The following is a 25,325-nucleotide window of genomic DNA, read 5'->3' as shown; positions in this document are numbered from 1 at the left end:
ACCCCACTCTCACTCCGGCTTAGCAGGCCAGGGCAGCCGGCCGAGTACTGGCCTGTCTGTCGGTCAATCTGGCTGGATACTCTGGGCTCCACGGTGGTGGGGGAGGGGGCCAGGGAGGGCGTGCAAGGCTCGGTGTGAGTTTTTACGTTTATTCTCTCTTCCCATTCTTTGGGGCATTCTCCCCTTTGGGATCTGTCCCGGACTTCTCTGGCTGCGAGAACTTGTTGACAAGTGAAAGCTTAGTAGAACCCCGTCTTGGTTTGTTTATTTTTTACAAAGTAACTTCATATTTACTCTGGACCTTGTCTGTACTCTTTTGGGGGACATGACTCTGATCAGTGCGCTGACAGCGGCTGTCTTAGGGGCGGGAAAACGGGGCGCGCTCTCGATTGCGGGGGGTGGGGAGTGCCTGTGTCAGTGCTAATTTCCTCCGTAACCTTTAAACTCTCTCTGGAAGCCGCGCGGCGGCTGGTCACGTGAGGCGAGCCCTAGGCTGCTGGGGAAGAATTTCCTTCGCCAGGAGCCGGGGACCGGGAAGGCGGCAGGGCGAGGGACTGCCCCGCGCCGTGGGACGCGAACCTGGGGAGGGCGGGGCGGAGAGCGCGGAGGCCCACGGCGCGGCCTTGGTTGGAAAACCCGGAGGACTGCCCTGGGAAGAGGTCATCTCCGCAACCTGTGAGCCCCACGCGGTGAGGCGGTTGGGGGGGAACAAATGGAAAAAGAAAACCTGGGTTCTCGCGCGTGTGCCAAGTCAAGTCAGAGTTTGTAGGAATCGGTAAGCTGAATGTTTATCTGGCGGGACTGGTTAGTGTAGACGAAAATTTAAAACCCACCACTCGATCCCTTTTGCTCAGCGGAAAAAGTTCATCACTGCCTGTAGTTTAAAGGCTTAAAGGCGAGGAAGAAAGCAGTTCCCTGTAGGATACCGAGTGCAGCACACAGGTCGCAAAAATCACCAGAGTAGTTCCAAGGTGATTGTGGCAGGTCGTCTGTCTCCTAAGGTAGTCGCTGCTCTCCGGAGCTTCCAAACAATTTCCGGCAGCCTACTCTCAACCTGTTGAATGGGGCAGGTGGGCAAAGAGAGTGCTAAAATGTAGGTGGTTCACATAAAATGAGATGGTTCACATAAAAAGTCAGGATATAAAAGTTATGTCCTTACTAGGCCACTCCCACCAGCTGGGGCTTATATTTGAGAATCTGTCAGTTTGACAAAGCACGAGTGGGATATCTCACTGCTGTTTAATTTTTATTTATTTGATTATCAGAACTTTTTCCTCCTTGCTTTTTACTTCCACCCTTCTGTCCTTAAACTTTCCCCCCCTTCACCCGGCAAGTGATGGAAGGCAATGGCACATAGGGCTTGATCTTCTGAAAATGCCTTTGGAAAGTGAGCCAGCACTATAGTGAGATGAGTGAGATACCTGACAAAGAGGCAAAATTTAAAGGGTACCAATAAACTCAGTAATCAAGACAAATAATATTTTAATGCAGTATTTTGAAAAAAACAAAATGTAAAAATCCAGCATGAACATACCCAAATTTTAAATAATTTTAAATACTGCATTAAAATATTATTTATGTTACTGAGTTTATTGACACCCCTGAAATTTTGTACCCAAAAGGAGTGGTTCATTTGACTCTCCCTAACCCTGGCCCTGTTGGGAAGTCTGGAAAAGCAAGTATTTCAGGAAGTTAGGGATCTTTGCAGTAATCTGTAACATAAATCTGCGACTTACCTTACCATGCAGGATTGAAAAATATTGGCCAAAATCCTTCCCCTTTAGTTTGTTAAACAGGAAATAAGTTTACATCTATGGACACGCTGAACTTACTTTTTGCATATCATATGCCCCCTTCCCAGGCAAGACTCCCTCCCCACCCCAAGTATATTAAATAGAATCTGTTGCCATCTCCATGAGTGGGCATTCTTAAAACCCATAACCTACAAACTTCCAATGCCATTTCCTTGCAACCTGAGTAAGGTCACAGGCAGGCAGCATCTGCCTCTTAGCAAACTGTTACACGTGCAAAATCAGACTGCAGTTCTCAGGTGCAACCAATACCAGTATGACCTCTCTTTCAATAACAAGTCTTTCTGTCTGGGGCGGAGGGGAGGTAGGGGAACCGAAAAACTTGGCCAAACTGCCTATTTTGTATTGGATGAACATTTAAATAAAAAGAGAGAATGCTGGTACTCTACATGCAAACATTGCTGATTTCCTGCCTTATTACATCCTAATTTCTAAATAAATCTGTCGCTTCCCTACTCTCAAACTTGGCTGAATGAAAATATGTATGTATTCTCCAGGAGTACCATGGAATTACCAGATGTGAGCTTGTTTAGGGTAGAACCTGTATATTTCCCCGGGAGGGGACTGGTCTAAAATAACTCTGCTCCAGATTTCATGTGAAAAGAAAAAGAAGCCTTTGCAGGGAGGAAGGTTTAAAATGTAAAATTCAAATCAATAATTATTGTCTATTTTATCCTTCTTTGGGCCCCTGTATATAGTCCCTAAAGACAGGACTGCCATTGGTGTAGACATTGAGTAAAATGCCCTTTGGGTCCCAACTATGGCTTAATCATTTGTAATCTTTGGGAGAGGGAAGAGGAAAGGAAGAAAAATGATATAAGCATTTTATAAAGATGATCAAGATGGTGCTCCTCTCCTTTTAAAATTAAGGCTTATGGGGGAAAAGGACCGAAGGAGTAACAGTCCCTAGGGCAGTGTGATAAGCGCTGCTGTAGATGTAGGGGTGCACCTCTAGGAGAGCAGAGAGGAAGGATCAGCCCTTTGCCTGGGGTTGCCTGGGAAAGCACCACCCAGAAGGTCTAGGCTTTCCAAGAGGAGAGGGAAAGGCATTTGAGGCAATGGGAACAGTGTGCAGAGCACAGGTAGATAAGAGCACGACTGTTGGGATGAGTAAGTGTCCAGGTGTACCTGGTGTGTGGCAGCAGTAAAAGCAAGTGACGTAGGTTGGACTGGGTAATTAAGGTCTCACAGAACCTGAAAATGGGTTTGAACTCTTTTCTTGAGAGACACGGATCGTTCTAAAGTGGGGGAGCAGCATAACTTGAATACTGTAAAAAGGCAAATTTGTGGGGATGGATATATTTCTGTTCTGCAATTTTCTCCCAGAAGACTCGCCCCAAAACAGGATGTTAGATAGAAGACCCAAGTCTGATCAAAAATGAAAGTCTGTGGATATTGTTAGATGGGCTAAAAGAAGTAGGGAGGGGGTGTCAGAACATTAGACGAGCATGTTAATATTCATGTCCTGTTGCTGTGCTGATTGTTGCCATTTGTAGAATGTTCATGGCTTCTGCAAAGGTCTGCCTGGTCAGGACCCGTCATACATTCCACACGTGCTCGGTGGAACAGAATTCAACTGCCTGGGCCATGGATGGAATGCACAGCTCCACAAGGGCATGAAGACCTTTCAGAGTTTTGTCAGTGTAGCCCTGCCTCAGCCTAGCCCCCACCTGAATCCCAGCCCCACTTCTAACCCCAACCCAGGTCCCCAGGTCCACCCTCTTGTTGTTGGCTCACGTATGTCTGCCTGGTCTTATTTTGGCCCCATCTCTTCTCTGAACTCTGTTGCAATGACCCAGAGACCAAGCTTCCCTTACACCTGCAAGGAGGTGGAGAGATCAGATGCAACACCATAGAGCTCCAAGAGGCATGCAGGCAGGAGATGGCCTAAGACCCCTCCTTCCTCAGCTCCCTCGACCCTGAGCCCCACTCTCTCAGGCACCATATCGAAAACAACATCACATAACACATTATCTCTGGTTCTGATGTTGGATGTTGGGCTTCGTCTTGGGACATTTAAGTACATAAATCAATCCATGGGTCTTTACTAACACCTGCTATGTCCAGGACACTGGTGAGGACAGGTAGATCTAGGGATGATTCCTACTCCAGTGAGGGAGACAAGTAGAGCAATTCAGTCAGTCATTTATTTAGCTGTTGATATTAAGTGTCATGTCATTTGGAGCACTGGGGAAACAAAGATGATGACACACACTGACCCTTTATTAGTCGGGATGGGCCAGAACGTGCTTCTGTAGTAACAGTGCCCAAATCCCAAGGTCTTAAAATAACAGACTATTCTCAAGTGTGCTGTAAGTCCATGGTGGGTCGGCTGGCAGCTCTGCTCCACATGGGCAGCATTCCCACTCCTGCATCCAGGCCAACAGAAAAGTCACTCTCTGGAACACAGCTGGTCACAGGCAGAGAACAAAGGAACCTCTGAAGGGTCTTACTCAGGTAATTAAATAGTCCACAGGAAGTGCTAACCATCACTTCTGCTTACTAGTTGTTGGCTAGAACCAGTCATGTGGCCCCCCCTCCCCCAGCCACAAGGGGGCTGGGAAATTCTCCCATCCACCGGGGCAAGGAGCCTGGACTATTTGGTGAGTAGCACTCCAGACTGCAGTAAACCCTATCCTCAAATATGTGGTGCAGAAAAATAACTCAAGGTAGCACTGAGTAAATGACAGATAAATGTCACTGTCAGAAAGTGCTGTAGTAAGTGACAGGTTGCAGAGGTCACAATCAGTGGTTTGGGCCACTGCATGCAGAAGACTTCAGATGACATGGAGAATCCAGCCTGCTATCAGAACTAGCTCCTTCTCCCCTTCCCTCAATTTGTCCAACCTCACAGGATACACAGGTCCTTCAAGCAACTTCAGAACCAAGTTAGCATTAAGGAGCCATGCAGACACAACTGAACTAAGTAAGACCTATTTGTTACACTCTGCAGGATTTGAGCAATCACCTGGTCTATATTCTTTATTATTGTTAAATTCCTCCATTAAATGAAGAAACTGAACCCTAGAGAAGTTAACTGATTTGCTACACAAGAAAAAAAAAATTTTTAAATAACCAAAACACTAATTACAGGTCTAAAACTAACTCTCTCACTTCCTAGTTTTACTAATTTTTATACATTGCCATGCTGAAACCAATGCAATGCAATCTAACAGTAATAACTCCAATTACATTTTAATTCCTTGTAAGTCCAAGGTCCAGGTTTGTTTTAATTTGTTGGTTCCAGCCTCAGTGCAGTACAATATTATAGACGTATAATAATTCTCAGGGGACTATGTCATTGACAAGAGTTTTGGTGGTATATGTCTTTAAAACCAAAGGATGTTTTTCTCAATTTCTCTTTTTTTTTTTTTGCATCTTCTCTGCTAACACCAATTAGATATATTTTCGGCATATGGTTTTATAATACCTGCACCAAGTGTTTAACAGCTGTTTCTGCAGGCTCCCTGTGGACCTTATCAATTAGCAAAATGACTGATCTGACTGTTCAGATTAGGTTATATATCTCTAAGACATTCTGGACAGTGGATTAATCCATTTCTACTTCTAATTTACCTTTCTGGATCCAGGAGATGACGCTCCAGGGCAGGGAATGGTGCCTTTTGTCACAGATAACTGTCATGTAGGTATAATAACTGCAAAACCAGAACATCTGTTGCAACCAATATGTGATGCAGGGTGGCACACCCTTCTCTCCTTGAAGACACTAATCCTCCGTGGGCCCGTTCCTTATTCCCGTAGCTGAAGCTATGGGGCCTCCTCCCTGAACTGTGCTGGCCCGACCTCCTCCCTTCTGCTTACAGCCCTGACCTCTGCCTGCACTGCAATGGACTTATTTGGTACCCGTCTTAATTCTGCCACTTCTCTGAAAAGTCTTTAAGTTTGGAGATGTAGTATGACTCATCTCGATACTTTACGCTCCAGTATCTTGGACATAAAAGGTACAACTTTGTGCTCTATAAATATTTGTCACAAGGATGGCACGTTGAAACAACGTCACAAATCTTGGTAGTTCCTTCCTTGCTCAGATGAGCGCCTTAGCGATGGTTGGCTTGCCGCACTCCACCGCAACCGGGTACTGTAGTTCGGCAGTCACCAGGCAGCTGAGTGGCGTCGCGACGGCACCTCGCGGCCCATGGCCACCACGCCTGGCTCCGCGAGCCGACAGCGCCCTCTGGCGGGCCTGACCCGCCCAGCCCGGTTCCTACCGCGGTTCTAAACCGCCTGGGCTTCCTGGGCTCTGGCTGGAAACGGTAGGATTACTTAGGTCAAGGAGCAGACTGCATGGCAGGCGACCATTGGCTTTACCTACATGCCCACCATGAGCAGGGGGCAAATGCAGTCAGACAAATGCATACCTGCTGCATGAAAAAACTGTGCTGTCCTTTTTTTTAAAAAAAAAACAACAACTAGGTTTCTCAAAGTGAAGAAAGAATTCTGTTCCTATCGCTGCAGTAGAGCAACAGGCCATCCATTTATCAGTTAGATCCATGCTGGGATCAGAAAAAAAGAGATGAAGGAGACGCAGTCCAGGTGTTAGAGAAGCTAGAAGTTGAAGGTAAAGGAATATTGGAGGCCTTGAGGAAGACTTCATTTAGACTGTGCGTCAGTTCCTGAAGCTGAGATGAGGGTTGTGAGAAATGGCCTAGGAACCCCACCGGAGACTTCACCCCAGAATGGGAAGTATTGGGAGTGGGAGGGGATAGGGGCCCCCTCAGAGGTTGCTCCTCTCATTCCAGCAGATAAATGGGCTTCCTTTTCTGAAAAACAAAACAAAACACAGAGGCCATCAGCCAAGGGTTCACTCAACTTTTTTGCCACCAAACCCACAACCACTGAGGAAGGAAGACAGGACAAGCATCATTCCTCCATCGCCTGTGCAATCCCATCGGGCTAGGGTGCAGTGCCTGTCACTTGAGCACAGCACAGTGGCGTGGAATGCAGCTTGGAAACTCAGGGACTTAGTTCTAGGATCTTGGGCAAATTATCTGCCTCTCAATGGACCCTGGTGTATTCAAATGTAACAACGAGAGCAGTTTGTAACAACTACCTTGTAGAATAACAATGTATTTTGTATTACGGGAGAGGTATAGTACCTGTCACTGAGTAGTTCTCAGGAAATTCCTTTCTATACTGTACTCAATCCCTAAGGAACATTTCATTTTTTGCTCCTTTCTATCTCTAGCAGAGATAGCTCCCCCAAAGTAGCCTTTTAACCAGGTGGCTCCTGGATAATGGGATTTTGGTGTGAAGGGTGCGGGCGCACAAAGAGATTTGCTCTGGGACCAGCACCCTACTAAGAATGGCCCTGAGACCAGGTCTGGGGTGTCCCCCTATACACTACTCCTTCCTACAATAAGACAGAGGACTGCAGGAAAAAAATTCAAGGAACATGAATAAAATAGAAATAATAAGGAAACAAATCATGTGGTTAACCAGCTTCCTCTTGAAACCATGGTTGAGTTTTCCAGCCAGTTAACCCAACTGGAGCCCTAATTTATGTGTACCCACTCAATGACTGTAGAGTAGTAACTATCTCTGTCTCAGAAGAAACTGAGACAGAAATGCCATTGAACCACTTGCCTAACATTCCATGGTTGGCAAGTGACATACCCGTAACTGTAGGTCAGGTGTATGTTCTTGCCACCCCAGACAAGGCCTCCTGTCCCCCGTCCTTCAGCACAGGCTTGACATACACACACACTGCTCTATTAGTTCAAGATCCCACCCTGACTCCCTCATCTCATGGGAACCAGTGTTCCTACGAGTTGTGAACAGTTCAAGAACTGACCTTGCAAGAACAGTGCCAGTGCGAGAATTGACCTAGCCAACACAACATGTAGCGCGTCATTGTGGTTTTTCTCTAGCAAGAGAAACAGAGAAGTGGTAAATGTTTCCCACATTTTCCCCTGGTGACATCCACACATTCTGCATTCACGGGCACCGGAGCACGAAAATTCAACAGTGAAGTGGGTAAGGTATGCAGAAGGCAGGGTGCAGCGAGAGGGGCGTTTTACAATGTACTGCAATGCAAGTTCCAATATTCATTTCTTAAAAATAGTAATAGTAGTAGTAGTAACAATAACAATAATAAAAGCTAACAACTATTGGTTGAGAACTATGTGCCAGGCAGTAATATTTCACAATTCTTTTAATCACCAAAACAACCCAATGAAGTAGGCATGACCATATTTCCCCAGTTCTAAGACACATTTTTACAGTCACATTTCAACATTTTATAATGCATGATGAAAAAAAAAGTACTATGTCCTACAACAATTGCAGGTGAGATTTTTTTTTTTTAATCTCTTGGTAGCACAAACAATTAGGGTGCTGTCTATAGATGAAGCAACTGAGATAAAGAAAAGCTAAGCAATATACCCAGGGTCTCACTGCTTGTAGGTGGCAGAGCCTGGACTCAGACACAAGTGGTCTTTCTAGGTCCAGAGCCCACCATTTGTTTGTTTTGCAATCTCAGGCATCCGGCAATAATTAGGAGAGATCTCCTAAGAGCCATAGGTCCATCCATCAGAAGCTGGGCTCATGCTGAGCGCACACACTATGCAATAGGATACATATCTTTTCATTCATACTGATTTTGTTTTAACTTGCTTATGTAACAATGTTTCTATTCTGTCTCTCACAGAAAACTCTGAACTTAGAAACTGTCTAAAGAAAAACAGGCCAAATTAAACCTGGCTGCGTGGGCCTGGGGTGAGACTGGCATCAGAGATATTTCCCAAGAGAAAATCCACTGGTGTGGTTGCTTCATACTTCTTTTGGCCTTGATTAAGATATTTGTACTTTCTGGCCTCAGTTTCTGCAACTGTAAAATGAGGGGCCTGTGTGCCAGTTCCAAACTTTTTCGATGGTGCATCCTTAACATTTTGAAGCTCTGAGCACTCATATTTGACATATGTATCCTCTTTTAATTTCATTTACAAAGAGTGAAATGTACGTGTATGTGTACATTTCTATGAGATTTAACACTTGTATAGATTTCTGCAACCACTAGCCCAATCAGAATACAGAGCGGTCCCATTACTCCCCAAATCCCCTTGTTTTACCGTTGACAGTGAAAATCTGACAGCGCCTGACCTTTGGCAACCGCTGAGCAGTTCTTCATCCCCATGGTGATGCCTTTTCCAGAATGTCGTCTACACGGAAGCATGCTGTATGTCATCTGTTGTCACTTTCCCTCAGCAAAATGTTTTTGAGCTTCATCATGTTGAGTGTTATCAATAGTTTGTTCCTTCATATCGCTGAGTAGTGAATCATTGAATAAACGTACTGTTTTACTTAGCCATTCACTCTCGAAGGGTATTTGGGGTGTTTCTGGTTTGTGGTGATTAGGAATAAAGCTGCTGTAAACATTCATGTCTGGGTTTTTGTGTGAGCATGAATTTTCTTTTTTCTTTTCTTTTTTTAATTTATTTTTTTAAATTTATTGGGGTGACAATTGTTAGTAAAATTACATAGATTTCAGGTGTACAATTCTGTATTACGTCATCTATAAATCCCATTGTGTGTTCACCACCCAGAGTCAGTTCTCCTTCCATCACCATATATTTGATCCCCCTTACCCTCATCTCCCACCCCCCAATCCCCTTACCCTCTGGTAACCACTAAACTATTGTCTATGTCTATGAGTTTCTGTTTCTCATTTGTTTGTGTTGTTCTTTTGTTGTTTTTGGTTTATATACCACATATCAGTGAAATCACATGGTTCTCTGCTTTTTCTGTCTGACTTATTTCGCTCAGCATTACACTCTCAAGATCCATCCATGTTGTCACAAATGTTCCTATATCATCTTTTCTTACCGCCAAATAGTATTCCATTGTGTATATATACCACAACTTCTTTATCCATTCATCTATCGAAGGAGACATTTTGTTTGTTTCCATGTCTTGGCCACCGTAAACAAAGCTGCAGTGAACACCGGAGCACACGTGTTTTTATGTATAAATGTTTTCAGATTCTTTGGATAGATACCCAGGAGAGGGATTGCTGGGTCATATGGTAATTCTATTCGTAATTTTTTGAGGAACCTCCACACTGCCTTCTATAATGGCTGTACCAGTCTGCATTCCCACCAACAGTGTATGAGGGTTCCTTTTTCTCCACAGCCTCTCCAACACTTGTTACTATTTGTCTTGTTGATGATAGCCATTCTGACTGGGGTGAGGTGATATCTCATTGTGGTTTTTATTTACATTTCTCTGATGATTAGTGATGTTGAGCATTTTTTCATATGTCTATTTGCCATTTGTATGTCCTCTTTGGAGAAATGTCTCTTCAGGTCCTCTGCCCATTTTTCAATTGGGTTGTTTGTTTTTTTTGTTGTTGAGTTGCATGAGTTCCTTGTATATTCTGGATATTAGCCCCTTATCAGAGGCACAGTTTGCAAAAATCTTCTCCCATTCAGTTGGTGGCGTGAGCATGAATTTTCATTTGTTAAGGGTAAATATCTAAGAGTGGGACTGCTGGATTAAACAGTAAATATATACTTAACTTTATAAGAAACTTCCAAGTTGTTTTCAGAGTATCTGTACCATTTTGAATTCCCGTCAATGTATGGGAGTTCTGGTTGTTCTACATCCGCACCAGCTCTTGGTGTTTTTAGTTAGATTTGCTGTTGTTTTAACTTTAGTCATTCTAATCGGTGTATAGTGGTATTTCATTGTGATTTTAATTTACATTTTCATAAAGACTAATGATGTTGAGCATCTTTTCATGTACTTAGCAGCCATCCCTATATCTTCTTTGGTGACATGTTTATTCAAATATTTTGCCTATTTTTTAAAAAATGAGGTGGTTGTTCTCCTATTGTTAAATTTTAAAGTTTATTACATATTCTGGATACAAGTCCTTTGTTAGATATGTGATTTATTAATATTTGCTCCCAGTTTTTAGCTTGTCTTTTAATTCTCTTAACAATGCCTTTTGCAGAAAGTTTTAGTTTTGATGAAGTCCAATTTGTCATTTTTCTTTCCTCTTATGTATCTTTTTTGTCACATCTAAGAACTTTTTGTCTAACTCAAGGTTACAATCTTTTTCTCCTATGATTTTTTAAATAAAAATGTTATATTAATACTTTTTGGTTTTATATTTAGACCTATGATCCATTTTAGGTAATTTTTCCTATAAATTATACCTTTATGTGCAGGTTCATTTTTTGCATATGGATGTGTAGCTGTTTCATTTGTTAAAAGGACTACCCTTCATCTACTGAACTGCCTTCATACCTTTGTCAATAATCAGTTGATCATGAATTATACACTTTAAAATTATTACAATGGTGAATTTTATGTTATGTGAACTTTATATTAATAAAACAATCTATCTTAAAATATCAATTGACTGGAGGCCGGCCCGGTGGCTCAGGCAGTTAGAGCTCTGTGCTCCTAACTCCGAAGGCTGCCGGTTTGATTCCCACATGGGCCAGTGGGCTCTCAACCACAAGGTTGTCGGTTCAACTCTTGCAAGGGATGGTGGGCTGCACCCCCTGCAACTAGCAATGGCAACGGGACCTGGAGCTGAGCTGCGCCCTCCACAACTAAGATTGAAAAGACAACTTGAAGCTGAACAGCACCCTCCACAACTAAGACTGAAAGGACAACAACTTGACTTAGAAAAAAGTCCCGGAAGTACACACTGTTCCCCAATAAAGTCCTGTTCCCCTTCCCCAATAAAATCTTTAAAAAAAAAATCAATTGATCATATTTGTGAGGACCTATTTCTGGACTCTCTTATTTTGTTACATTAATCTTTGTGTCTAAATTTTCACAATGTCACATTGTCTTGGTTACTTAGCATTAAATTAAGTTTTAAAATCGAGAAATGTTAGTCCTCTAACTCTCCTTTTCTTTTTCAAAATTATTTTGGCTATTCTAGGTCCTTTGCCTTTCCATTATAGTTTAGACTCAGCAGCTTGCCTGTATATACAAAAAAATCCTGCTGGGACTGTGATTGTTATTGTACTAAATACATAAAATCTAGTTGGGCCCACTAGGCTTGCCAGATAACATATAAGATATCCAGTTAAATTGGAATTTAAGGTAAAAAAAATGAATTAATATTTAGCACAATAACACCCCAAATATTACATGGGATATAATTTATTAAAAAATATTCATTGTCGCTCTGAAATTCAAATATAGCTTGGCATCTGTAATGTCTTTTTCTAAATCTGGCAAGGACTGCTCTGTGAAAAGTGCATTTTGACATTTCCTCTGGAGGGAAAAAGATTACTCTTTACCTGCAGGTCGTAGATTCAAAGTCAGGCTGAGTCAAAAATGGCTAATTTCCCTGAAATCTCCAGGCTGATTTAAATGCAGAGGCCTTGGTCTTTCTTCCTCTAACTTCTTGCCAACCCATTTTCAGCCATATCTGAATAGCCAATCATTCTTTTAAGGAGACATTCTGAGTTCTGAACAGAAAAGAACGTTTTTCCTGGTGCTGTGAATCCTTCGTATTTTTGAAATAGTGAGTGGATATATTTAGCTATTCAGGTATTTGCCTTCTGACAAGGTAGGTGTCTTTTGAAAGAATGTCGAAAAAAAGTGATCCAGTTGCACTTCATTCAAATGCCTTCTCCCATATCCTGTCGCATTTCAGAAGTGTCAGGACAGCACATGCAGAAGTGACAAACGGTTTTTTGCATCTTCGAAGCCAAATGCCCCCAACTAGTTAGGTTGCATGTGGCAGAGGAGTATGCATGGTTAGGATTGTATTGTTCTGCTATTGATGGGACGTTATCTGTTTCTCAGTGGCTGGGTCCTCCCTGCTTCCCCAGCCCCAAGAGTGAATTTCTGATCAGATTGAGGCTCTAAGCCAATTATGGGATGTATCATGCATTCCCTTTTTCTGTGATTAGTTGAGGAATGAGTATATGACATGAAACTATACAGTAAGAGGTGGGAGTCGGGGAGTGGGAGACCTTTCCGGGAAGAAAATGTGAAACAGTTCTTTGGTAATGCCTGAAGTGCTACTCTTAGGATTATTTTTCCTTTTGAATTAATCACTGCCCTCTTCTTTTTGGTCTGTGTGACATTTATAATGTAGATGCCCCTGGAAGGAGTAATACCTGGACTCCCACTGTCGTGAGTCAGTTGATCAGCTCTGGAAAAGGGCTGAAGTGGTGGAGGGGGCTGCAGGGAGCCCCCACCACCACCACCAAGGATATGTCCTGTCCTAATCTCTGGGACCTAATCCTTGGAATTTATGACTGTTACCTTATTTGGAAAAAGGGTCTTTGCAGATATAATTAGGTTAAAGATCTGAGATAAGAGATCATCGTGGATTATCTAGGTGAGTCCTCAATTCAATGACAAGTATTTTATAAGTGAAGCAGAGGGAGACTGAAACAGGCACAGAGGAGAAGGTGATGTGAAGACAGAGGCAGAGATTGGAGTGATGAGGCTACAAGCCAAGGAGGACAAAGAATGCTGGCAACACTTAGAAGCTGAAAGAGGCAGGAAGGATTCTCCCCAATGGACTCTAGAGGGAGTTAAGGCCCTAGTGACACCTTGAGTTCAGACTGCTGGCCTCCAGAACTAGGACAATAAAGTTTCTGGTGCTTTAAAACCCTCAGCTTATGGTAATTTGTCGTAGCAGCCACAGGAAACTAAGACACATGGCATGGGCTTCCTGAGTGTTTAAATGAAACTAAGACCCAGAAAAGGAAGTCTTTGCGTCATGACAAGGAGTTCCCTAACTCTGCAAGGGTTCACCTTTCTTCAGAGCCCCAGCCTTGACCCTGCGGGGGCCAGTTAGCTTGTGCCTTGCTCTATATTCAGAGACGAACTTGTAACTCCTCCTAGCCACATACTGCATGCCAACGCTGGCTACAGATGTTGCTCCTCACCTTGGCCATTTGTCTTTGATGTCTACCCTGGGACACAATGAAGTCAGAGGAAACAGTATGATGGATTGTTCAGTCCACGTTTTCTCATTCCTGGGGGGTACCACTCAGAGGGCCCTGTCTCTCTATGAGCCTACAAGTTTCCATAAGAGGAAGGACACACTTGATAGATTCTCTCCCCCAGTGACTATGACTCTGCCCAAGAAACTGATACAGCTGGAGACTAGCAAAGAGCTAGGAATACAAGTTTGGGGCAAAGGAACTAATGAGTGTTGTGCAAGTACTGTGAGCTGGCCTTGTGTTAGGTATTTACATACACAATCTCATTCAATTCTCACAGAAATTGCAAGAGATAAGAGTAGTATTGTTCCCATTTTAGATATGGGGAAACTGAGGTTCAGAGGGGGTGTCATGTGCCCATGATCACACAGTTTATAAGTGATAGAAACAGGATTCAAGGTGGTCTATTTGGCTCCAAAGCCCATGTTTTCTACACAAGAAATCGCTCCCTCCCTGTGGAAGTTAGAAAAGGCTCAAGCTTGAAGGTGAAGGATGAATGAAGGAAGCACTGGATTCATGCTTTTCTGTTGCTCTTTCCCCACAGGCAGCAGAATGTCTCTAGAATCCCTGGAAAGGAGCAATCAACCCTCTGATGAAATGGGTCTGGGCTCAATGTTAAGGAGAAATGCCAGTGTGAATATGAAATGACACAGAGCTTTAACATGGCTCACTGGACACCTGAGCTGCTCAGTTACTCTGGGACCACAGGTCACTTGGAAATGAAAAGAGTAGTTGTCTATCTTGGGCTTCGGGGTCTGTTCCAAACCAGGTCTGGCAACCAGTACAGGTGGGAGCCAAAAGTCTATTTGAAAAAGGCGGCCATGCTGTGGACTTTTTCTATTCCACTTCCCCGTGCTTCTGGTCCACCGGCCCTCAGCCTGCAGGACACACTACCCTGGAAAAGATATGCTCACCCTGTTTGAACCGGGCCAGTAGCTTTTGGGGTAACATGACTAGGAACAGAGCCAGAGTCTCCTTTTCCCCCAATCCTTATAAGACTTTTCCCAGGAGCACCAGCTAAACTTTTAAGAGAAAAGAATTAAGCTTGCCATAAGGAGTATACATTTTTAAACCCCCAATTTCTTGGTTATTATCACCAATTTCTCTCTTGCACCCATATTTTGGGAAAATCTTGCTTCCTCCTCACTGCCTCCTATCTCTCTTAGGAGATCGAGCAACCACACACTTGTTTCTTCAGCTAGTAAGCTTGGTTCAGAAGGCGCAGTTGGAAAGCTATCTCCGGAACGCTGTTCTGGGAATAGGCATTAAGACTAGTCTCTCCCTCACTGGTTTGTTTGCTCTAGTTAGCTTTGGAATTTACCAAAACCTCCTCTGATCACTTCCCAGCAGGATCTATATACCAGCAGTTCAACTGTCCTTGTGACATTTCTCCTACAACATGGACCAAATCCAGTTCTAAGTCCCTGCTTGACCAGTTACCAGCTGTGTGACCTGGAGTGAATCACTTAATGACAACAAGCTTGAGTGTCCTCATATGTACAGAAAAGAGAAGTCATTCCTGCCACCTATTCAGTTGATCTTAAAACAAATGAAGGTATATGAAAGTACACTGAAAACTCTAGAAGCTAGTGCAGAGGTAAATGATATCATGGCGAAAATCCTTGTCCCACCAGGATGTTAGCTGTCATCTCATTGTTCAGCTTCAGCATGGTCAGAGATTCCGAACTCCAATAGCTTGTAGTTTGATGTAGCGAGAACAACTCTCTAACACTATTAGCTCAGCTGTGGTCCACTGAGTTGCAATTGCATATCCTAAAACAGGACTCTATGTAACAGAGTGAGGACCGGGATGGGGAGAGAATGCCTTTGGATGTCCCTAAGGAGACATCCTTTGTTCCTATGTAGGAACCTACGCAACAAAATTTCTGACAGTGCCATCACATGTATGCTGGGATCCTTCTGTTACTCTTCTTAAGGGTCCCCTCCTCATATAGGACACTTATTACTGTTCGAAAATGCTTCATAAATGAGAATTTAAACCTAACTCTATTTTTTTTTTTGCCTGCTGGACTCACATAAAGGTCTATCCATTACTTCATAGGTTGTAAGAGCCTTCCTTTATTTATTTCTGTTTTAAATATTTCATCGTTAGCATATAGAAATGCAACTGATTTCTGTATGTTACTATGATAGTTCATACATGGTGTTTGCTAAATGAACCAGGCGGCAACTGCAATGAGTGACTGTAAATTGCTGGCAAGTTACACATGTCATTAAAACAGTGTTGCTAATGCATTCCTGTTGATGATGATATTTAAAAATGAAAATAGACACTTCCCAGACCACTCTGAGTATTTTTTTTCCTCTATCTTTCTGCCTTACTTAGGTATATAAATATCCTAGAATGGTAACTTCTGGGACCTTGAAATAGTTACATGAGTAGGTGGTTTAGTTTAGAATGTATGACTAACATTTTTGCAGCCAAGTAAATTTTCTGTTTTTGAATAACTCTTTAAAGCCCATCCATTGCTTGAATATCAGGCACAATTCCTCATTTCAAATGTATAATCTCCAGAACTGTGAGGAAAACGCTGTTGTTTATAAGCCACCCATCTATGGTATTTTTGTTATAGCAGCTCAAATGGACTAAGACAGTGGTACTTTGTTACGGAAGGCCTAACAAATTAAGACACCATGGTAAACAGCCCATCATTAAACTGGTCAAGCAGCCTTGGGAGTGTTCTGCCTACACCCTTGTGGGACCCTAGCCCACATGCCCAATATTACCAGTGGTGCTACCACATGTCCCTTTATCAACTCCATGCTATCTATCGCCACATTTTCATTTAAGTTTGTAAATAAATCAACATTTATGCCATGAATAAATGTTCATGGCATTTATTCATGAAATACTGTAGAATTCACCTTCACAATAAGGTACCTAAACTAACAGTTTCTAATACAGGAGCCAAGTAACATCCAATTCTCCAACATGCAGAGCATCTTGTAATTTCTAGAAAATCTTTTCACATTTTTAAATCAGCTTCAGTTCTGGAGCCTGGATGGGGAACGACCAAGGCCAAGAGTATCTCTGAAGGTGCTGCAGGAGAACTTGCGTTGTTGCCTTGGTGGTGGGGAGCCCCAAAAACCAAGGAGGCCAGCTGAGATGAGCTGGAAACTGCAGAGCAAAGCTGAGTTCCGCTCTTAGGGATATCAGTGCCTGTGCTTTTCTTAGCTTACATCTGTCCTGCAACTTACTTTTTTATCATGTAACTGTCGGCTGGAATCTGGGGTCATTTCATGTCTTCTCCTTCTTCCGTGCCAGATGGCCTTGATGGGGTCACAGCTGTCCAGGTAATTGAAGTGGATGATATCAGTCAGATGCTTGTCAGGGGATTGCCAGGGTGGGAGTTCTTCCTCCCTTGTCTGATTCTTCTTTCTTAGAGAGGAAGGGGATAGGAAAACTGGTGAAGGAGACTGCTTTCCCTCTGGAGAATTGCCTGTGACTGGTTGAACATCAGCGATCACAAACCTATCTTTGTGGACGTGACTTAGGCTTGGTAACACGAAGTTCTCTCACCATTTGGACGTAGTGCTTCTTCCATATTCTCTGCTCAAAGGGAGTTGGAGAAAAATAATGTACCAATTAAACTGTAAACATTTGAGCATCCGGAGCTGATCCAGCTCAGTTAAGTTTTCCAATGCCAGCTCACCAGTGTACAAAGACCAACGCTTCAGGGGTCCAGGAAAGAAAAGGTGTATAAGGATAACACCCCTAGAAGCATGGTAGTAAAATCCAGAGTTTCTGCTAGAATTTTTTCTTGATGCTTTCAATAGCAGAACTTTTGCTGTGACAGGGAGCTGCGTTCGAACAGGCCTGTCAGGATTCTTCTCCTTCGAGAGTCAGCCCATTTGTCAAACTATTTTCCAAGCAGAGCTCTTCATTCAAAAGCTTATGGTTTAGGGGTGCGCTGGTACTCATTGTTGTCTGCATTTTGGGGCCATCAGTGCTTTTTGGAGGTGAAAATGCCATCATGAAATAACTGGATATTCTTCCATAAGAAAACTATACCTCTTTCAGCTTGTCTCCCTTTTTAAGCTTCAAGCGCTGGTGTCATAGTTGCTTTTTCTTTGATTCTACCCAGCCCTTACCCCTCCTAGTTTCCAGTAGTCAAACTCTGAATGTTTTATACACAAAAAAATATTAAATCTTAAGTAAGCAAAATCAATCCTAACAATCCTGGGTGGCAAAAAATAATTGATAACCAGTCTGAGCTATTGGGCCTATTCCAAAAAGAACTCATAAAGTTTAATACAGAACAGAGGTAGAATTTTCAGGACCAAAGCTGTTCAAGTTGACAGAAATGGGATTCAGGCCAGTGCTGGTTGGGTGTGAATAGGAGCAGGTACCAAGGTGATTACCATTAGTTCCTGTTGGCATCTCTTATATGGTTACCTCTTATCGGCAGGCTGGTGCAAGGTGAAGCAAGCTTCAGGACCCAGCAATAAAATGAACAATATTTGGTGGTTTGTGTGTTGGGATACAAAATACAATACTTCCCAGAATAAGGAAAGACCTAATTTTATATGTTTACTTTTTAGTAAGATTTATTATTTGACGTGCAACTATCAAAATATTTCCTTGTGATGAGAACTTTTCAGATCTACTCTCTTAGTAACTTTCAAATATACAATATAATATTGTTAACTATACTCATTATGTTGTATATTACATCCCTAGAACTTATTTATCTTATAATTGGAAGATTACTATGAAATAATGTTTGAAGACATTATTTTTAATATATCTTTGAATATGCACTGTTACTTATCCAGACTCTGTCTCTCTGACTCCAGTTCATCCAGCTTATTTACCAGGAGATTATGTAAAATATTTACAACATTAAATAATATTTTTTGGGGTAATTTGTTATGCAGCAATAGATAACTAATACATAAAGGTTTAGTTGAAGTAGAGATATAACTATTTTGCATAGAACTTGTTTTCTTCTTGGTGTTTGTAATACGTTTATTTAATTGTGTTCTGTACTTTTGGGTCAGTTACTTAAACTCTAAGCTTTCATTTCATCATCTTAAAATGGGGATAAATGTATCACCTATCTGTCTCAAAGGGTTATTTTATATATGTGTGTGTAGAGAGAGAGAGAGAGAGAGAGAGAGAGAGAGCTTAGCACAGTATCTTAAAAATGGTAAGCGATTTGTAAGTATAAGCTATTTTCAATTAATAAAGTATACCATAATAGTTGGTGTGGCTAGCAGGAACTATGAATATCTGGTCTACCTTTTAGAAGGGCAAGTTTAAGGTTAAGCACCATAAAACACTACCTTTAGCTACCACAGTTCTCCAGCTCAGCTCAGCCCTCTAAGTTTTCTAAATCCAATGCACAGGAAGAATTAGGCCAGTCTCTCTGCAAGGTGAGGAACACCCCATCAGAATCACCTGAAACCCTCACACACAGGTAGACAACACCTTAAACTCACCGCATCGGGATCTTGGAGACTAGGGGCTAGGAAACAAAACTTTAAAACAGCTCTGATGGTGATTCTTATGTGCATTAAAATTTCAGAACTAGGTAATGATATCTAGAAAGAGGCCTGAAATATATAGGAATTATAGACCTGGGAATCCTAACTGACAAAAGCTCATGGCAGAAAGCTATGAGAGGCTGTCATATATGCAATACCTACTTCTGCTAAACTCCCTAAATTGCAGGATCTAACTGGAGTTTCTTGGTAAGTGATTTGGATTTTCTTATATTGAGATCATGGTCCAGTCTAAACAAAATACCTACTTATGCTGTGTGACCACTATGGCTTAGTTAACTGTCCACAACATTTGCTATAGCTTTTTCCATTTTAAACCATTCCTTTAAGGTGATACATTCATGTATTTTAAGCTTATACTTTTATCATCTTTCCCTGTGAAACAGGTCATTTTTTTTTCTTCAAAGCATGTTTTCTGTTTGCAGTGATGTTGGTTTCAGGAAAATTCATGTATGTAAAAATGTTGGTAGTTTTGCTACCATCTGTTAGCTAGCCTCTTGAGGGACACTTGGCTGTGATAAAGATTCTAGAGAAGGAATCATTTTTCTGTGTGCTAGTATGCTGGCAGCTGCCTGTGATAACTTACAACTCTTAAAGCTAAGTGTCATAGTTGATAAAGGACCCGTATCCACAATATATGAAGAACTCTCATAATTCAACCTTCAAAAAATCTATTTAAAAATTGTCAAAATATTTGAACAGACATTTCACCTAAGAGGACATATAGGTGACAAATAAACACATTACATTAGTCATTAAGGAAATGCAAATTAAAACCCTAATGAGATACTCCTAAACACCAATTAAATGGTAAAAAGAAAAAACAAACAAACACAACAATATCAAGTTCTGGCAAGGATGTGGAACAACCAGAAGTCTCATGCATTGCTGGTAGGAAAGCAAAATGGTACAGCCACTTTAGAAAACAATTTAGTAGTTTCTTATAAAAGTAAACACTCACCATGTAACTCAGCAACCCTATTCCTAGGTACTTATTTACCCAAGAGAAATGAAAACATATGTCCACACAAAATTTGTACATGAATGTTTATAGCAGCATTATTAATGATAGCCAAAGAGTGGGGGGAAAACCTAAATGTCCATCAACGGCTGAAGAGATAAACTGGTACATCCACACAATGGAATACTAACCGTCTATAAAAAGAAACAAACTAATGGTACATGCAACAACATGGGTTGATCTCAAATACATTCTATTAAGTACAATAAACCAGACTTAAATGGCTACATACGGTGTGATTATGTTTGTATGACAATCTGGAAAAGGTATAATTATTGGGACAGAAAAAAAATGGGTGGTTGCCAGGGGCTGGGCGTTGGGGGAAGATTGACTACAAAGGAGCATTTTTTCTAGGTGATGGAAATGTTTTATATCTTGATTGTGCTGGTGGTTATATGACTGTATGTGTCTGTCACAATAAAAAAGTTGAGTTTTACTGTTATGTAAATTATACTCTGTAAACCAGACTTAATACACACACACACACACACACACACACACACAGACGTAGACTGGCCTGACACACAATGCTTGTCCAAATTTGAATTCCAGTTAGTGTGAAGCTTCTAGTATTACAATTCTGACTAAGCAGTCTGGATGACTGTTTCAAGCCAGCCATTCGCAGGATGGTTCCAGCTCATTAAACAGGAAGATGGACCAAAGTTACTAGAAAGTACTAGTTCTGAGGTACAATCTCAGACACCACTCCCTGTGGTGATGAACAAAATATATCTGCCCCCCCACCCCCCCCACCCTCACGCTGCAACCCAAGCAGCCATGCCATTGTTAGGATCCTAATGAGCCCTCTGGAGGTTCTATGCTTGGAGCTCAGGCTTTCAAACAAATATTTTAGGCCTTTGAGGTGGTCCCGGGACACTACTTGAAGATGAGACACTCACCAGGAGAAAATTTTGCAGTATATCTGCACATGAATGCAACTGAGTGTCTTTTCGCCAGTGAATTTGCCAAGCAGGTGATGAGTGCAACAGTGAGCCATGTAATAGATACAGTATTTTAGAATTTTTTTCTTAATCTTGCTTTTGATTGCATTCATTACAAAGTACTTCGAGGATTTGTAAAAGAAAAAAATAATTGGGAAAAACACTGTAAGTTTCAGTTTTCAACTGAAGATAGAAATTATATTCTAGTTTAATATGCAGGTCCCATGCTTTTCCTTCACGTAAAATAAATTTAAATGTATGTAATCCCTTTCAATGATGCCTTAATATCCATTTCTTTGAAAGTCTGTACAATTAACTTCCTCAGGCTTAACGGATGCCTCTTCAAGAACCATTCAACATTGATTCAAAACTCAAGATTTGAATTCCTTGAATCTTTTTTCTTTCACACATAAGACTGACAAACTTACTCTGGGCCACAACAATGTGCTCAGCACGAGACTAGCACTTTGGAATTATGCTGCTACTCCCAGCAAGACTGAAAAAGTAACAGGACAGGCCAAGTATGGGCACCCATCTACCCACTGTTTCAACCTCACTTAACAAGAAGCCCCTTTCTCATCTGGGAAACAGAGGCAATTCCCTCTCCGTTTATCAATCTCTTATATTTAGCAGGAAATCTCTAAGTTCCTAGCTGAATTATTGAGAGAAGCTCATTGAAACCAATGAGTTTTAGTGTTTAGGAATGAGAATTTCTGACAGTGGGAAAGTGGATGGGCAGGGCTAATACGCATTTTCTAATCTGAAACAGACTCTTTTGCCTTTGCTAGGTGGTTGGCTCTAAGAGACAAAATTCGTTTGAATTTCCAAAAGTGCACTTGATTTTTAAAATGATAACCCACCTTCTATGTGGCAGGAGCTTTAGATTACTTTTCCAGTACAAAGAAATATTTTTCTTTACCCCAGGCACATTCTTCAGTCCAGGAGTTAGTCTACTATTTTATCGAGTACTTATTATATGTGAAGCGTTGCTAGGCAGTATGTGGGCAGAGGGAGAATTTGGAGAAGGGGAGACCAAAATGACTAATACTTACTTCCAAGACTTAGATCTAAGTATCTCACAATTTAGTGGGTGCAAAATATAGTGCAAACAGTTGCATCCATATTAAGAATTTTTGTTCCTGTGAAAGTTTGATTAGTTTGAAGTCTGTAGGGAAAGAAAATAGCCTTATTATGTTTTAAGTGGGTAGATAGTATTTTCTGTAGTATATTTAGAGACTTAACAGTTCCTTAGCATCTCAGTGATTCAGAATTTTGCACTAACCACCAAAGAGGAGAAAGGAAAGATCTTTGCTTTGACTTAGTGGTATATGGATGTCTTTAAGAGTACTGGGTTCAATGCCGGATCTGAAGCTTTATAGCTGATGTGACTTTGGATGAGTTATTTAACTTTTCTATATCTTGGTCTTCTCTTTTATAAAAAGAGGATAATAGCAACATCTCATTGAGCTGATATGTGAGTTAAATACACAAATACATGTAAAAGCATTAACTTAGTGCCTGGCACATGGTAGGCGATTGATGAATGTAAGTTATTATTATTAGTCTCCCTAGGGAGATAGAACCCATAGGGAAAGGACCTGAAAACATAGACAATAACGTACAAATAGTAACATACCAATGAATATCATATGAGGAGTTGTATGCTTTGAAGCAATAAAATAAATAACCTCCAAGCAAGTGCAAAATATGTTTTCATTACTCCCAAACCCTATTATATAGTCTAAGGTGTGTGTCCAGATTATTCCAGGCTAACCTCATGAATTTCTTGGAATTCAGCACTTAAAATCCAAAGGTAAACAACAGATTGAGCAAGGTCCTAGAGAGAAAAGGCAGTTTTTGTGGTGCGGCTTGCTTTATACTTAGTGATTACAAATGTCCTTTGACAGCTTTTAGTGGGAATGGCTCTCTTGCAAAATTCCAAGGGAAATGTTTTCTGGACAGTCTTACTTGCTTTTGAAGGAGGTCGCCACCTACATTAATTTTAGAGGACTCTGCCCCAGCTTTTGTTTTCCCCAGATGTCTGATGTTAAAATCTTACTAGGTTATTTAGTTTAGTAAAGTTTTTTCTTCTCCAGTTGAAAGGCAAATATCCCTGGTGGAAGAGAGGGGAATCCAAAACTATGCTGGTCAATCCCTACTCTCATCCTCTCTGTGTAGTGTAGCTACCACCCTGGGTAACCTAACTCTTGAATCTAGACTGTCTTGTATGTGTCTCTGTCTCCTGTGACTGTATCTAGTCCCCAGTCTTGTTTGTAATTCCTCTGGGGGCAGGAATTATGTCAAAAGATTTTGTAGAATATTGGTTCACCTTGACCCATTTTACCCCCTACCTTAAACCTGTATAGCACAATTTGACATCAAAAGTAGATGAATAGTAAATTACTATTGTTCTTTATGACCTGGTTTACCTTTCCATCATCCCGGACTGTAATGTGTTCTCTAGTATTCTTCCAAAACTGGAAATTGTGGAGGAGACTGTGATTGTGGCAGACACTTCCAGAACTTCTGAAACCACTGCAAACAGCGACATAAGACTGCAAATTAAGAAGAAGAAGGAAAAAAAAAGTCACAAAACGATTCTTACTTATCAAGGATCTTAGATATAGAAGAACAGGCTTATTAAATTGAAAAAGCCTTATTTTCCTGTACATCACAAAATGATCCAGTGAAATTCATGTTCATGTTGGGTGAATCTGTATGTAGCACGTCCCACTCATGGGTCATTTCAGTAACTTGCTCGGTTATTCTGTACTCAGTCTTTGGACATGAGTCATTAGCACAGAAAGCTGCTTTTTAGAATCTTCTAAGACAAATCCATGGGGTTTTGATCTGCTGAATTCTAATCTAGACTAACAACAGCCTTATTTCCCTAATCTTACAATCTAATTTTTTTGGCTGTTTTCGTGAATTTAGAGTTTAGTATGCTTGTAAAAAAAACACATCACCCAAAACCAAGTCATTTTTCATTTCTACTGAGAACTGATTTTGAGAAAATGTATTTAAGGCAAAGGGAAAGAATTGTTGGGGAGGCCTTTTTGGCTTTTAAATTGGATTAATTTAAAAAACAGGTCTTCTGACATGGCAGTGAGATTAAGATACTTGAAAGTCATTGAAATAAAAAGCAGGAGCTACTTTTGTGTTTTGTGGGAAGAGAAACAGAAATGCTGCAACTGGAGAAGGGCTCACCTAGGATAGTAGGTTATTAGCATTTTCCAAGAATCTGAAAGTGAAATGGGGCAGGTTTCTTCCATTCTTGCCCAGGGTTAAGTAACTGGGACCTGTGTTTGTCCCAATTCAGTATCTATCTACCCCTGACTTGTATGGGATACCTTGGCAGGTAAGGGATAAAATGGAGTGGAAGGCAGTGGAAACAGGTTCAAAGACAAACAGGATTTGCCCAAGTGTACTAGGAAGTTCCTGAAAGAACCAGGTTTCCAAATTGGTGTACTTGGCAGTGCAACAAGCTGCCTGAGACGAGAGTAAGACAGTGATGAGTGTGTGAGGTCTTCCCAGAAGTCCTTATTCAGAAAATTTGGATATTTTAATAAGGCTGAATAACACCCTCATCTCGAGGCTTAGGAAATAATGCAATATGCTAAAAACACCCTTGTGAAGTTCAATAACGACATTTAAAAACTGACTTTAGAAAGAATAATGCTTGACCGTTTTTCATTTTTCTACCGCAAATTACAAATAATGTAAAGAAACATCCTTATTTGACTTTAAAAGAGACTAGATGAAGAGAGTAAAGAAGGTTGAGAAACAAGAGAAAGAAAAACAGGGAGGCGGGCCCACATTTGCAGCACCTCTGGCCCCACCTCCACCCGGATCCGCTGAGATCGAGTTCGGGCCCCACCTCAGGGTTCCCACGGGACCGTCGCTCTAGCCTCGCCTCTGTCTGGCTTGGCTCCACCCGGCTCCGGGAACTCAGCGGCTTTGCTGCCAGTCACATAGAAGAGAGGAGGGACTTCCGGCGTTTGAAAAACTTCCGGCGGGAACCGGAAGACCCACACGCAGAATCTCCGGCTCTCCGGCCCTCGGACTCGCCGGGCGGGAAGGT

General features: G+C 41.6%; 1 protein-coding gene, 1 long non-coding RNA gene and 1 pseudogene across 3 annotated transcripts in view; 1 reads left to right on the top strand and 2 right to left on the bottom strand.

Moving 5' to 3' along the window:
- Nucleotides 1-6,195: 6,195 nt before the first annotated feature.
- LOC109456395 (uncharacterized) lies at nt 6,196-25,229 on the bottom strand. Its single transcript, XR_012496338.1, has 3 exons — nt 25,122-25,229; nt 23,674-23,799; nt 6,196-6,592 (listed from the first exon to the last, which is right to left on the bottom strand). It is a non-coding gene; the product is annotated as an uncharacterized LOC109456395 (long non-coding RNA).
- Nucleotides 16,752-17,753, bottom strand: LOC109456394 (F-box only protein 16; annotated as a pseudogene).
- The window catches only part of SRBD1 (S1 RNA binding domain 1), a 177,188-nt gene continuing 177,063 nt past the window's right edge, over nt 25,201-25,325 (top strand). For both annotated transcript variants that reach the window (XM_019748647.2, XM_074331942.1), the window contains exon 1: nt 25,201-25,323. The gene's annotated coding sequence lies outside the window, so the exon portion shown is untranslated. The remainder of the gene's footprint in view (nt 25,324-25,325) is intronic.

Source organism: Rhinolophus sinicus, linkage group LG05 (genome assembly GCF_036562045.2).
Source record: "Rhinolophus sinicus isolate RSC01 linkage group LG05, ASM3656204v1, whole genome shotgun sequence".
NCBI lineage: Eukaryota > Metazoa > Chordata > Mammalia > Chiroptera > Rhinolophidae > Rhinolophus > Rhinolophus sinicus.
Note: the sequence above shows the minus strand (reverse complement) of the source record. Positions and strands in the feature narration are given on the sequence as shown.